General features: G+C 35.7%; 1 protein-coding gene across 6 annotated transcripts in view; it reads right to left on the reverse strand.

Annotated features, from left to right (window-relative positions):
• UBE3A (ubiquitin protein ligase E3A) overlaps positions 1-16,098 on the reverse strand; it is a 97,644-nt gene that overhangs the window by 46,738 nt on the left and 34,808 nt on the right. The gene's annotated exons all lie outside the window — the stretch shown is intronic.

Below are 16,098 nucleotides of genomic sequence, written 5' to 3' on the forward strand. Positions count from 1 at the left end.
ACTTCTAACTGGAAACTTTGTTTTCCTCCCAATTATCTACCATGAGAGATATAAAAAAAAACTTATAAATGAAATATCCAAAGCTGTGTTATACTATAAGAAAATGATTCTGAGCATATAATGCTGAACCTAAAACATGTCACTGAACTTGCTCATTAATGCCATGTCATAGAAACATGGAATATTTTAAGTTCCCTTAGGGCAAAGTCTTGTTTCACTACTACGAGAACCTAAAATATGTAGATTCATGTTCTTAACTGGCTGTTCTAGCAGAGCTTGCAAAGATACTGAAGAAGAGATTATTTCATCAAGCAAGAAGCCAAGCTACAATATCTATCTCTATGGTTTATTCAACTCTAAGATCTATGCTTCTACTGTCTGATAATGTGAGATTACCGTAACTTAAAAAAAGTAATCTACTGGATCCAAAGAAACATAATTCATAGCTATTCCTTTTGGTTTGAAATTCACATGCATGGGAATAAAAACTACAAAAAATCGAAACTATTAAAAAAAATTATTTGACTCTCAAATTTTCCACAATTATCTTACTAACATGTAAGACTAAATGGCAAATGGCAAAAGAGTTCACATCTTGTTAATTGTAAGCTATATCTTGTTAATCATGAGAAACTGAACAAGAAGGCAAATGAGCAGTAGATAAGACTTTTGTCTCAAAAGTAGAACTTTGTCTCTAAACTATCAAGGTAAGTGACAAAGACTAGCACAATTAACCCTTGAACAATGTTGGCATCAGGGGTACAACCCCCTTGCACAGTTGAAATCTGCATATAACCTTAGATTCCCCTGTAACTTAACTTCAAATACCCTACTACTGACCAGAAGCCTTACCAATAACATAAAAAGGCAATTAACACTTTCATATGTTATATATATTATATACTATATTCTTACATTAAAGTGAGCTAGAGAAAAGAAAATATTTATAAAATCTTAAGGAAGACAAAATACATTTATAGTACTGTCCGGATTTATCAACATGTAAAAAATATATATATATATTTGTGCAGGTATATATATACCCGCACAATTCAAACCTATGTTGTTCAAGGGTCAACTGTAATTCAAAAACATTCAATTCATTCTGATGCTTCTATTTTTCAAATGTTCCATGCAAACCCATGCATGCAAAGAGAGAGAGAAAAAAAAACCTACAAAACACACTTAAAAACTGCATGGGCATCACCTATTTTATTACACGTACCTACAAACAATCCAATTTCTGAAAATTAAAGATTATTCCAGATATATCACCATGCAAAACAGTAAAGTAACAACATGTAAAGAAAGAAATACAGAACCTAGAAGATTTATATATACCATATGTTGCTATCATTTATTAAAGAATGGGAGATTAATAATACCATCTTCTCCAGAAATACAGTAGCTTTCCCTAAGAAAATGTAAATGGAATGTATTTCTACTTTGTAGGAAAATTATGAACATATATCAAAGTCTTAAAATTATAATGTCTTAAAAAGTCTAAAAAAATATGGAAAAATGTATTAACATTTTGATTTGAATAGCCTCAAAACTTATTAAATTATCCATATGACTTTTTAATGATTATAATAATTCAAAATACCAAATACTAGTTTGATATGTACACAAATACATGATTTTTGAATAGCCTCAAAGCTTACTAAATTGTCTGTATGAGTTTTTAATGATTAATTATCAAAATTCAAAATAACAAACACTAGTTATTTTCTTAATAAGAATATCAGGTTTTGTCCTAAGAAAAACTTCCCCAAAACCGAGTCATATTACCTAATGCTTCTGTGTGTAATCCATAAAGGAGTGTGAACAGCAAAAATAGGACAAGACTGAGAAATTAGCAGATCTAAGTTACATGACCGCTCCTTCTGCCTCTAAAACCTGTAAGATCCTAAACAAGTAATTCTCTGAGCCTCAGTTTTCCCACCTTTCAGTTCTAAAGTTTAGGTTATTCTACATAAGAGATAGGCAAACACAGTACTAGTGATTGATGAGTGTCTGGTAACATACTATGCACTCTGGTGTAGGTTATCTCATTTGAATCCCATGATGAGGATTACCTTCAGTTCACAGCTAAAGGAGACAGTACTGAAATAAAATCAAGTACTCAAGATCACATGAAGGAAAATGCAGAATCAGGACAAGAACAGGAGTCAGGGGTCTTTTGGCTCTGGAGTCTAAGTCATTTCCACTACATTGTCTCACAGAAAGTGACTGATTTCAAAATAGTTCTTAACAATAGTAGTACTAAAAACTCCTTTAGAAAAAAAAATTCCCCATAAATAATATGTAATAAAAAAAAGCAAAACCCTGAAAAATCAAAAATTTGAATCTCATATTTATGCATATCCACTACCTCATAAGTATAACCAAATTTTTTAAGGAAAAAATACCACAACATTCTGTAAAGTTAATGTATCTGTAATTTCTTGAGAATCAATGTGCTATAGATGTTCCCACTCTGGAAAGGCTGTAAGCCCTACCAGTTAAGAGCTTGCACTCTGAAGCCAGGCTCCCCAACTTCACATGTTGGCTCTGCCACTTATAACTATGTAACTGTAAATGAGTTACTTAACATTTCTGTGTCTCTGATTCCTCATCATTAAAGTGATGGAATACATTAACAATTATGGGTATGAGAGAATTAAATGAGTTAATGTATATAAAACAGTAAGAACACTGCCTGGCATCTAGTAAGCACCACGATGAGTTCGCTGCTATTACTGTTATGATTATTACTAAAATCTAAGTTTATGAATTAGCTATATAAACCATCATTGTGCTGATGCTCAGAGCAGTTACATAACAAGTTACAAATCTAGTAAGAGATTTGAGCCCAGGCTTGACTCAAACCTGGCTTTTAAAACCGCTAAGGGGAGGGGCGCCTGGGTGTCTCAGTGGGTTAAGCCTCTGCCTTCAGCTCAGGTCATGATCTCAGGGTCCTGGGATCGAGCCCCACATCAGGCTCTCTTCTCAGCAGGGAGCCTGCTTCCCCCCTCTCTCTGCCTGCTGCTCTGCTTACTTGTGATCTCTCTCTCTGTGTCAAATAAATAAATAAAATCTTTAAAAAAAAATAAATAAAAAAAAAATAAAACCACTAAGGGGAGATTTAATATCAGACAGAAGAAAGCAGCCCCCTCTATTCAGTCCACTTCTCTGCTCAAGACCTAGAAATAGTAGCTACACAGGTGAGACAGGACTGAAAAGAGGCCATGCCAGAACTTCCACATTATCAGCACAATCAATCATATTAAACATTATTTCTTCTTTACTCACACCAATGATACCCTGAATTATCTCCTTACAAGTCTGTATCCCCATCTAATTTAGAGCATATAGAAGGCCTCTATGTTGGGAATATGTACATAAATGATCTTTTTATAAATAAGTAAGTTGTACAGGGTTAATTCCTATATAGTAGGAGTCACCAAATCTTAGCTTATGGGCCAAATCTATCCTGCACCTGGTTTTTATAGCCCCCAAGATAAAAATGGTTTTCATAATTTTAAATGGTTGACAAAATCAGAAAAAAATATTTTGTGATATGCAAAATTATATGAAGATCAAATTCAGTGACCAAAATTCTTATTAAAACATAACCAAGATCATTAATTTAATTATTGTCTATGGCTGTTTTCGCAGTACAAAAACAGAGTTGAGTAGTTTGAAGAGACTCTACGGCTTGCAAATCCTAAAATAAATCCCACCTGGCCCTTTACAGAAAAAATTTCCCAACTCTTAATTTAGAGTCTGTGTTCTTTACTTTCTGTGACATTTCCATCTAAGCACATGGCCTGCTCACTTTCTCCTCTGCAAATCAATATAGCAAGATGTGTACTTTTCCCTGCCTATGATTAAAGCAGAGAAAAAGAAAGAAAAAGGAGGACAAGAGAAAAAAAGAAAAAGAACAAAACAATATAGAAAACAGGAAAGAAATGAAGAGACTCCTTCCATAACCAGATCCCTTTAGGGACACCTTATCTGCCACTCATAATCAAAATTACAAGAGAAGAGGAGCTATGGCTTACTATCTTTTTTAGAAAGTTTGTATTTAAATTCCAGTTAGTTAACAGACAGTGTATATTAGTTTCAGGTGTACAATACAGTGATTCAACACTTCCACACAACACTCAGTGCTTGTGACAAGTACAGTCCTTAATTCCCATCACCTATTTAACTGATCTCCCCACTCATCTCCTCTCAGTTTGTTCTCTATAGTCTGTTTCTTGGTTTTTTGCTCTTTTCCCCCTCATGTTTGTTAGTTTTGTTTCTTAAATTCCACCTATGAGTGAAACTATATGGTATTTGTCTTTCTCTGACTTACTTCCCTTAGCAAAACACTCTCGAGCTCCATTCATGGTGCTGCAAACGGCAAGATTTTATTCTGTTTTTATGGCTGAATAACATTCTATTGTGTATATATACCACATCTTCTTTATCCATCCATCAGTTATTGGACACTGGGGCTGTTCTCGTAATATCGCTATTATAGATAATGCTACTATAAACACTGAAGTGCATGTATCCCTCTGAATTAGTGTTTTTGTATTCTTTGGGTAAATACCTAGCAGTGCAACTTAAACTACAAAAATCCTAGAGAAGAACATACACAGTAACCTCTTTGACATTGGCCACAGCAACTTCTTTCTCGATATGTCTCCTGAGGCAAGGGAAACAAAAGCAAAAATGAACTACTGGGACTTCATCAAGATAAAACACTTCTGCACAGAAAAGGAAACAACCAACAAAACTAAAAGGCAACCCACAGAATGGGAGGAAGATATTTGCAAGTGACAGATCTGATAAAGGGTTAGTACGCAAAATATATAAGGAACTTAACACCCCCCCAAAAAAACAATAATCCAATTTGAAAATGGGCAGAAGACATGAACAGATATTTTTCCAAAGACATCCATATGGCCAACAGACAGATGAAAAGATGTTCAACATCACTCATCACCATGGCAGTACAAATCAAAACTACAATAAGGTATCACCTGTGTCAGAATGGCTAAAATCAACACAAAGAACAAGTTGTTAGCAAGAATGTGGAGAAAGGGGAACCCCTCTTGCACTGCTGGTGGGAATGCAAACAGGCACAACCACTGTGGAAAACAATATGGAGGTTCCTCAAAAAGTTAAAAATATGGCTTATTTTCTATAATTTCCTCACGTTTCACGTACTCTTCTTATTGAGTCAATAATGATGGAGGGCAAGTGAGATTGTCCAGTGAGAAAGCTCTCAAAGTTAAAGTAGACAAGTGAAAATATGCACTTAAAACAGACAACACTTTCTATTTACTTATTTTATTTATAAGGCTCAATTTGTTAGTTCTACAAATAAAATTACATGTGGTAGGCCAAAGTTACTCTAGAAAAGTTGACAGAAATCTTTAAAAAATAGTTTCACCTGAGAGGTAAGGACACGGAGGTCAGCAATTTGAAATGCATGAGGGGAAAAAAAAAAAAAAGATGGAATGATACACTGACAGACAAAAGGATATGTGATAGAACATTATTAGTAAAATCTAGATGATAGGCTTATTGTGTCAATTGCAAAAGTCTTTCAACTTTGCTGCATGTTTGTTAAGTTTTCAAAATAAAATACTGGGAGAAAATACTGCCACCATACTATAACTTTTCAGAGCAGTCAACAGCCAGAAGAAATGGTTTCAGCCACTGGTGGATGAAAAAGGAAAACCAACATGTTATCAATGGCAGTAATACTGTGTTGACTGACTTTAAATCTAATTTTTGAATCAATCCAATATTCAACAAACAAAACAAAAAAAATGCCTACAATACTAATAAAAATAAAAGTTATAAGCTGGCAGTAACTATGCATAGCAACTTAATTTACCTTCATGGAGACAAATATAGGAAGTATGTTAAATATACCTATGCCAATGGCAAGCCATTGGGGTTAGAACCACTGAAATGGCTGCCAACAATGTAAAAGATGAAAGTTGCAAAAAGATCTTAAACTTAATGGGTAGTCAGAAAATACGTAATGAATATAAGAATGAAGATGAAGCCACAAAAATTGCTATTGTCCTAAAGTGAAGATGTGTTAGTGAACAATGAGCAAACAAGATTGAAATGAGAGTTAAAGACAAAAATGACAGAACATTAAAGAAATAGTTAACTGTGACATGCATCATAAAAACTAATGCAGGGCGCCTGGGTGGCTCAGTGGGTTAAGCCTCTGCTTTTGGCTCAGGTCATGATCCCAGGGTTCCTGGATCCGGCTCTCTGTTCAGCAGGGAGCCTGCTTCCCCCTCTCTCTCTGCTTGCCTCTCTGCCTACTTGTGATTTCTGTCAAATAAATAAATAAAATCTTAAAAAAAAAAAAAAACCAAAAAACTAAGAGAAGGTACAGAATAATTAAAAAGGCAAAGATTAAAAAAAAGTCAAAGCAGAGTGACTTTAATTGAATATGAAGTTAAATAAAGATGCGAGGAGATAAGAAGCCAAAGATAAAAGGCTTATATAATGTCTACAAAGCTAACAACCACTTACCTAGTGGTTTCTCAAAGTAAGTTTATCTCTTTGTTCCTTCTGGGATGTTGCCTTTGTAAACATTCCATCCCCTCCCTCAAAGTTGCATTTAACAAAAAAATTCTGGAAGAGTGAACAATGGTATTCTAGATATACTACACCTCTTAGAAATGGATGACATAAGACATCTGTGACACAGTTATGGTAGGTTTCAAGTTGTGTCTGTTAAAATGGAATTGCACAAAATATTAGATTATTTCAAGACTGAATCTATGATTGTGAAGTCATTATTACCATATCCAACCAATAAACCATTTACTAGAGAACAAAATATAATTTTCAGGGAAAAAATTTTAATTATAAATCAGCATTTTTACTATAATAAACACTTTCAACATAATAATAATTCCTAAACATTACTAGACAAGGAAGGAAATTACCTTAACATAATAAATGCCATATATGAAAAGCTAAGATTATACCTAATGGTTTAAAACTGAAAGCTTTCCTTCTAAAATCAGGAACTACAGGCAGGGATGCCAGCTCTCACCAATTCTTTTTTAAACTACTACTGGAAATCCTAGCCAGAGCAATCAGGCAAGAAAAATAAATAAAGGCATCCAAACTGGAAAGGAAGAAACAAAATTACCTCTGCTTGCAGATGACATGATCTTTTATGTAGAAAATCCTAAAGACCTCACAAAAAAACTATTAGAACTAATAAGCCAAATTTAGTAAAGCCGTAAGATACAAAACTCAACCGATGCAAAAACCAACTGTGCTTCTCTAAACAAAGAACGAAAGGAAATTTTAAAAATATTTTCATTTACAACAGCATCAAAGAGAATAAAATTCTTTACTAATAAATTTAACCCAAGAGGTGGAAGATTTGTATTACAGTCCTCCTTATCCACTGGGGGATACATTCCAAGGCCCTGATGAATGCCTGAAACCACAAGAGTGCCAAACCCTATGTATGTTTCTTTTCCTGTACATACTTACTTATGATAAAATTTAATTTATAAATCAGCCATGGTTAAGAGACTAACGGTAATAACTAATAATGAAATAGAATAATTACAATATAATAAAAGTCACATGAATGTGGTCTCTCTCTCTCTCTCCCCAAATATCTTATTATACTCACCCTTCTTCCTGTGATGATGTGAAAATGGTAAAATAACCTACATGATGAAATGAAGTGAGACGAATGACATAAGCATTGTGATGTAGTGTTAGGCTACTATTCTGATAATATTTTAAGAAGAATCATCTGCTTCCAGACCACAGCTGACCATGGGTAACTGAAACCACAAATAAGGGGAGACTATTGTACAATGAAAACTACAAAATACTGCTGAAAGAAACTAAAGACACAAATGTAAAGGTCCTGTGTTCATGGATTGTAAAACTTGATACTGTTAAAATGTCCATACTAGGGACGCCTGGGTGGCTCAGTTGGTTGGGCGGCTGCCTTTGGCTCAAGTCATGATCCCAACATCCTGGGATCGAGTCCCACATCGGGCTCCTTGCTCAGCGGGAAGCCTGCATCTCCCTCTGCTTCTGCCTGCCACTCTGTCTGCCTGTGCTCACTCTCTCTGACAAATAAATAAATAAATAAAATCTTTAAATAAATAAATTAATTAATTAATTAAAATGTCCATACTACCCAAAGCAATCTACATATTCAATTTAATTCCTTTGAAATCTCAACAGCATTTTTTAATAATAAAAAAATCTACAATTCCTGGATATGGAATCTCAATGGAACCCAAAGAGCAAAAACAATTTTGAGGGGGAAAAAAAAAAAAAGCCAATCTCATACTTCAAAACATCTTACAAAGAAATCAAAACAGTATGGTACTGGCATAAAGATAAGACACACAGACCAACTGAACACATCAGAGAAGCAAGAAATAAACCCTTACATAATATATAGTTAAATGAGCTTTGTCACAGGTGCCAAGGCTATACAATGGGAAAAGGAGAGTCTCTCCCACAAATGGATATCCATATGCAAAAGAATAATGGTGGACCCTTACATCTCATACAACATTAAAAAAAAGAGTTAACTCAAAATGGATTAAAGACCTAAACATAAAACCTGACATTATAAAACTCCCAAAATAAACACAGAGAAACAGCTTCATGATACTGGATTTGGCAATACATTCTTCAATATAACACCAAAAGCATACACAACAAAAGCAAAAAATAGACAAATAGGACTACAATGAACTTAACTTCTGTACAGCAAAGGAAATAACCAACAGAGTGAAAAGGGAACATACAGAATATGATCTATTCAATCTCCTGGGTCTGAACATTCTATGCCAGGAAGCAGAAGAACCAGAAGGCTAAAACTCAAAGATAAGGAAAAACAGATGGGATGAGAGAAAGTAAGAAAGAAAGCATAAAAAGACAACAACCTGAAATGGGTGTTTTAATTAATATTTAACAATAAACATTAGCATGCCCAAGGGAATAGGAAGGCGCAGCAAAGCAGAGGTCAAGATTATTGAAGATAAAATGGTTGGGGAATGCTAGAGAGTTCCAAGTTAAGCATATAAACAAAGACTTCAGGGATCTGGGGTTAGAGTGGAAGAGTATGAGTTCCTCAAAGACTGGGAAGTCACCAAACAATAAAGACAGAGGAGATATACACATTGTAGCTTCAAAGGAGCAGGAATTTTCATGCTGAGAGAATAATAGTCCAGAAGCATCAGTGGAGAACAAGATAACAGTGTGTGGGAAACAAACAGGTCAAGGCTTGCGGCATCTATAACCTAGCTTCCCTATCTAGTGATGTAGAAACCATTCTTGCTGAGTCATCACTTTTCACTCCTTATTTTGTTTAACCTTGCTGAGAAATGTAGACTTCTGGAAATTTACTGTGTGCTTTCCGGACACCATTTTCCTGATTTCCTCCTTTCTCTCTGGTTGTTCTTCAGATTTCCCTTTCTAATCTGGAAATGTTTATACTCTCCAGGGACCAGCCATGAGAGACTTTCTCTTTTAAATTCTCTCTGGGCTATTTCATCTTCTTTCAAGGTAATACCTGATGGCTTCCAAATGTCTCCTTCAGCATAGTTCAAACTCTGATTGAGAATCTAGTACTATTCCAGGTCCTCTGACTACCTTCATATGGGCGCTTTCCTCAAGAAACTTACTGTTTTAGGAGGTAAGGCCAGATGACTTTAATATCATAGGAAATATAGAGGTATGGCAATTTAAAGAAAGGCAACTTAGCCAAGATAAGGATGATTAGTAGCTGATGACACACACACAAAAAAAATAGAATGTTTCTGGTAAGAAGGAAATGAGGGAGTAAAGGCACTAGGGCCTGAGAACAGCTTATGATAACTTAGGTTCAAGAGTATAAAAGTTCAAAAAAAGGACTAAAAAATATGAAGTAGCAGGGAGGAGCCAGATTATGAGACTCTGTAAGAAATAAGGAATTCTGATTTTAGTCAGCAGAGGAATAATCAATAAAGATGACTTTCTCCCCATAAAATGCACATGTATTCCATCTTGCAAAAAGTTTAGAAGATTCATATACCATTCAAAAACCATTGAATACGAACACCTGCAATACAAGTCACAAAAGGATTTAAGCAAGTAAGTGACTAAGTCAAATCTGCTTTTATGATTAACTACATTTTTGTAAACTGGGACCAAAGCTGGCAAAAGTGGAGGCAGGCAATCTAGTTAGGTGATGACTACTGTAAAAGACCAGGGAAAGAAAGTAGTAGTAGCAGGAATGGACAGAAGAAAACTACTGCAAGAAATATTTAAAAGATGTAGTTTGTAGGGCCGAAAAGGGAGGAAAGAGCTAAATGCCTAGGTTTCTGTCGTGGGTAACTGGGTAGAAGGTAGTACTACAACGAAATAACTGAAATAACAAAAACCATGAACATTCATTAGCCTACGGTGAATGGTTTTTGTTATGTTGTATCCTTTTATACTTATAATTATCCTAGGAAAGAGATTGGAGAAGCCAAAAAAGGACCCAGTATATTAGAAAGTCCTGCTTTTAAATAACGTAGGGGTAATGGCATCCTTTTTCTTTTCATTGACCTCTTTTAGCTTTGAATCCCATTTATAGCTAGTAAGTTCTGTGTAATAAAAGTACACCATTTTCATTAATGTTTCCTAAAACCTTTTTAGGGACACATTAAGATATAATAAATAAAATGCATACTTCACATTGATTCTAAAAACCCTTTTATTAGAGTATCTCAACAAAAAGGGCCAGGTTTTGCTCATTCTACTTTCTGAGAAGACTCAGCCAGATGCAGTCCATCTACTCATCCATCTCTACCAGGAACAAGAAGCTTGATACCCTCTATTTAAAAGAGAATAGGGTTGCCCGGGTAACTCAGTCAGTTAAGCATCTGACTCTTGATCTCAGCTCAGGTCATGATCACGGGGTTGTGAGATCCAGCCTGCAAGCTCCACACTGGGTGTGAAACCTGCTTAAGATTCTTTCCCTCTCCCCATCACCCATCCTCAAAAAAAAAAAGATAAAAGAGAATGTATATAAGCTTATATGATGCTTCATTTGGTAGAAAAGTAAACAGACTATGACTCAGGCGACTTCTATGCCTGCCATTTTTCACTACCTCCCACATCTATCAGAAAACCCAGGACTTTTCAGTAGTGTCAAGGCCTTTCACTATCTGATCAAGGCTTTCTCTTCCAGCTACATTTTTTGGCACCCTTCTCCCATCTCCTATATCTACATTCCAGCGATACTGAACTTCTACAGTTCAAAGGATTTGTTCCTGCTGTCTTCATTGGCTCCAGGTCTCAAAAGTTTTCTTCTTGTCTAGAATACTGTGATCTCTGTTTATACCAAGTCATTCTCAAAGACTCAGCTTAGACATCATTTCCAAGATGATTACATATCCCTTCTCTGCTCCCACAGCAACCTGTACCTACTCAGTACACCTCATTATAACTGCCTATTATTTAAATGGTAAGCTCCCTGAGACACACGACCAAATAATTTCTTTACAGTTATATTTTCAGAACCTAGCAAATCATGAAACTTTAATAAAAATCCTTCAATTTATCTTCTGATATTATCTAGATAAGTGTCCATTAACCCTACCTTTTTATAGTATTTAACCATAATGCCTCCCAGTTTCAGAATAAGGAACCCTTGTGCACTGTTGGTTGGAATGCAAACTGTGCAACCACTCATGGAAAACAGTATAGAGTTTCCTCAGAAAATTTAAAATAGGATTACCATATGATATAGTAATTCCACTACTGGGTATTAACCTATGAAAACCTTAATTCAAAAAGATATTTGCACACTACGTTTACTACAGCATTATTTACAATAGCCAGGATATGGAAGCAATCAAGTGTCTATCAACAGATGATGGATAAAGATGTGGAGTGTGTTCATCTATACATCTAGTATCTACACACACACACACACACACACACACACACACACACACACAATGGAGTATCAGCCATAAAAAAGAATGAAATCTTGCCATTTGCAACAACATGGATGGATCTAAAGGGTATAATGCTAAGTACAGTAAGTCAGTCAGAGAGAAACAAACATTGTACAATTTCACTCATATGCAAAATTTAAGAAAACGAAACAAAGAAAGACATAAACCAAAAAACAGACTCTTAACTACAAAGATCCAAACTGATGGTTACCAGAAGGGATGGTAACCAAGAAGGGGAGAGAGAAGAAACAGGTAAAGGAGATTGTAAGCCTATATTTACTGTGATGAGCACTGAATAATGCAAAGAACTACTGAATCACTATACTACATCTGAAACTGACCTAACACTGTATGTTAATTATACTGGAATTTAAAACAAAATGGAACAAAAATAAGTATTTTTTTAAAAAAACCTCCCAGTTTCATAAGTATATCAGACATATAAAAAAAAATGCAAAGAACATGACATCAGAATCTATGAGAGGATCATGAAAAAAGATCTCTATTCGATTCAAATTTGTATCTTTTACTTCAGAATGTACTTCAAGATGTTATTTAATCCATAAACGCTATTATACACAGTAAGTATACCTCAACTGGAAGTCATACAGAAATATTTTCCTCCCACTTCATATAGAAAATAAAAGCATCCAAGCTATATCTCAATTTCTGACTTCTCAGTTACACACAGAAGAGCTAGGAAGCTGCTACCCCAATCTAGTAACAGGTAAAAAGCTAAATAGACTAAAAAATGAATAACTCTTCTTCTATTGAGAGTGACAAGAATACAGAACAGACTGCTGCTCCAAAGACTAGAGAGAAAGGCAAATACAGGGAGTCATGCCTTACTGAAGCAGAGAGCAGGAAATTGCCAGAGGAACCTGTGATGGGACAGGAAAACCTAAACTTCATGCACAAATTCCTGTAGGTTCAGCACAGAAAAGTCTTAATTGTTAAAAACTCTAGGGGGCCTAGTCCCAGCAGATCCCACACAATTTTGTGCTATTTACATCAAGAAGCTCGACCACATTCTCAGAGCAAATGTTGGAGAAAAATACCCTCAGGCTTCTAGCAGGGGAGTGAAAAAGGAACCGTTAAGAGATACACCAGAGCGCTTTATTCTTAACAAAGCTTGGCCTAAGAAGAAACTAGTTAACCCAAGCCTAGTCTGCCAGGTATTCTCAGACCCTAACTGACCTGTATAAAAGAAACATCCAATTCTAGCCCACTCTAGTCATCCTGTCCCACTTGAGAGAGGAGGGGAAAAAAAAATGAGAAATATTTGTGACATTCACAATCCTGAGACACAGGCAGGCTCACTAGAAGATTGAGACTGAAACAGGACTATAGAATGCTTCCTTTCCCCTATACCTCACCACCAGATTACTAAAGGCTTACTTATAGCAATTCTTTTTACCTGGGAAGTCATACCCAGCTATCAAGAAAAACAATGAGGCGTAATTTTGCCTTTAGGCAAAAAAAAAAAACAAAAAAAAAAAAACTGTCTGAAAAGATAGCAAGCGTGAGAACTAAATATAGCAGGGATGTTGGAATTATCACACCAAAAACTTAAAACACCTGTGACTGATATGAAAGGGATCTACTAGATAAAGTAAACAGCATGAAAGAACAGCTGAACAATGTAAGCAAAGAAAAACCAAAGACCCAAACCAAAAAAGCCAGAGTTCAAAAACACTGTAACAGAAATCTTTGATGAGCTTAATAACAAACTAGAAACTAAAGAAAGAAACTCTGAACTCGAAGATACATCAAAAGAAACTTCCACAACTGAAAATCAGGTGCTACTACACAAGTTCTATGGGCTGTTTACATACTTATTACTTATTTACACATAAACTGATGCCAGAAAATTCTTCCTACATTTCTATAAGGGAATTAAAAAGGCAGAAATAAACATTTTGCATTAATTTAGTAATTTCACTTTCATATATTAAGTAATTATTACCTATTGTAGACCAGGCACTCTCATTAGACTTCCACCCTAGAATTAAATGAACCAGACAACAAAGAAATCAATATGCAACAAATCAAGTAACATTAAATCCCATGATGATAAATCTAACAGGGTAAGGCTAATAGAGAACACAGAACATGACCATTCTTCGATAAAGTTGGTCAACAAAGGCCTTTCTGATAAGGCATCATTTAAGCAGAGAGCTCTGAGGCAACTAAAAGGAAGCCATGTGGATTATCAGAGAAGGGTCACAAACGGCACAAGTCTTAAGAACATGAAAGCATAAGGACAAGACATAAAGCTAGTGCAAAGATGAGCAAGAGAAATGGAAAGGCCACACAAAAGCAAGGAAGCTCATACAGGGCCTTACATACCCTCAGATTTTATTCTAAGATGGGAAGCCCTTGCAAGGTTTTGAGCATATATATCGTGGTTTAACTTTAGTTTTAAAAAGATCACTGTGGCGAGCCCTACGTGGTGCAGTCACTTACGCATCCAACTCTTGGTTTCTGCTCAGGTCATGATCACGGGGTTGTGGGATAGAGCCCTGTGTCAGGCTCCCATGCTCAGCATGGAGTCTGCTTCAGATTCTCTCTCCCTATGCCTCTCCCACTCATGTCCTCTCTCTTTCTCTATAATAAATACATCTTAAAAAAAAAAAATCGCTCTGGCAGCTACATAGAAAATACACTGAAAGGAGCAAGGATGGAAGCAGCAAGACTACTGGGAAACAACTGCATTCTTTTGACAAGAGATGATGGCTTTAATAAGAGTGACAGAGGTGGAAATGGTATAAAAAGACAAGTGGTTGAATTATGGTATTTTCAAGGTGGAATCAACATGATTTGCTGATAATTTGAGTGAGACGAATAGAAATCAAAGATGCTTCCAAAGTTTTGGATAAACTGGAAGAAAAAAAGAGTTGCGACCAACTAAGATGGCAAAATAACAAGACAAGTAGATTGGAGAGGATAAAAATGAAGAGCTATTTTGGACTTGATAAATTTGAAAATCAGACATTCAATTATTGGATATATGAGTCTACAATTTAGAGGGTAAGTCGGAGTTGGAGGTAAAAATATGACAGCTGATAAAGCTCTTACCTAGAGAGTCTGGGTCTTAGGTCATACCAACATTTATAGAAAACTAAGTATTTATTTACATAGCCTTGACATATACTGAACCCTAAGTCAATTGATACTCCTACCCTTGTTCCATTTACTGTCTTTGTTATACACTGGAAAACAACCTAAGGATTAAATACAGGCGTGGAGAGTAAATACCAAAGGATAAGAAATCTGTAGTTATTAGAAACTGCTTTGAAATCATTAAAAAAATTAAAGAATCTAAATTATCATGTGCAAAAAGATGCCACTAATACATAAATTTAAACAAACTACAGAGAGAATATACACACAACTGGATAAAAAGATCTGGATTGGGGTGCCTGGGTGGCTCAGTGGGTTAAAGCCTCTGCCTTTGGCTCAGGTCATGATCCCAGAGTCCTGAGATCGAGCCCCACATCGGGCTATCTGCTCAGCAGGGAGTCAGTTTCCTTTCCTCTCTCTCTGCCTGCTTCTCTGCCTACCTGTGATCTCTGTCAAATACATAAATAAAATCTTTAAAAAAAAAAAAAGATCTGGGGGCGCCTGGGTGGCTCAGTGGGTTAAGCCGCTGCCTTCGGCTCAGGTCATGATCCCAGGTCCTGGGTTCGAGCCCCACATCGGGCTTTCTGTTCAGCGGGGAGCCTGTTTCCTCCTCTCTCTCTGCCTGCCTCTCTGCCTACTTGTGATTTCTCTGTCAAATAAATAAAATCTTTAAAAAAAAAAAAAAAAGATCTGGATTATTGTGTTAGTTCTATTTCTAGGTTAGACTATAGAATGGCATGCAAATGTTGAAAATTTTTACTGTTTTTCTGCACCCTAGAGAATAGACAACACTAAGAATTCCTCAAAACAAATACATATAGTCTTTAATTTTATTAAAATTACCCTTTAAAATTCACCCAAGATGCTCCCTAGTTAAAACATGCCAAATGCAAACGTGTCTCCAAGTGCCCAAAACATCATACTTCAATAAATATAAGATGGTGCCATTAATCAACGATCATAACTAATTCACAGGTAAAACCAA

The sequence above is a fragment of the Lutra lutra genome, chromosome 7 (genome assembly GCF_902655055.1).
Source record: "Lutra lutra chromosome 7, mLutLut1.2, whole genome shotgun sequence".
Classification (NCBI taxonomy): domain Eukaryota; kingdom Metazoa; phylum Chordata; class Mammalia; order Carnivora; family Mustelidae; genus Lutra; species Lutra lutra.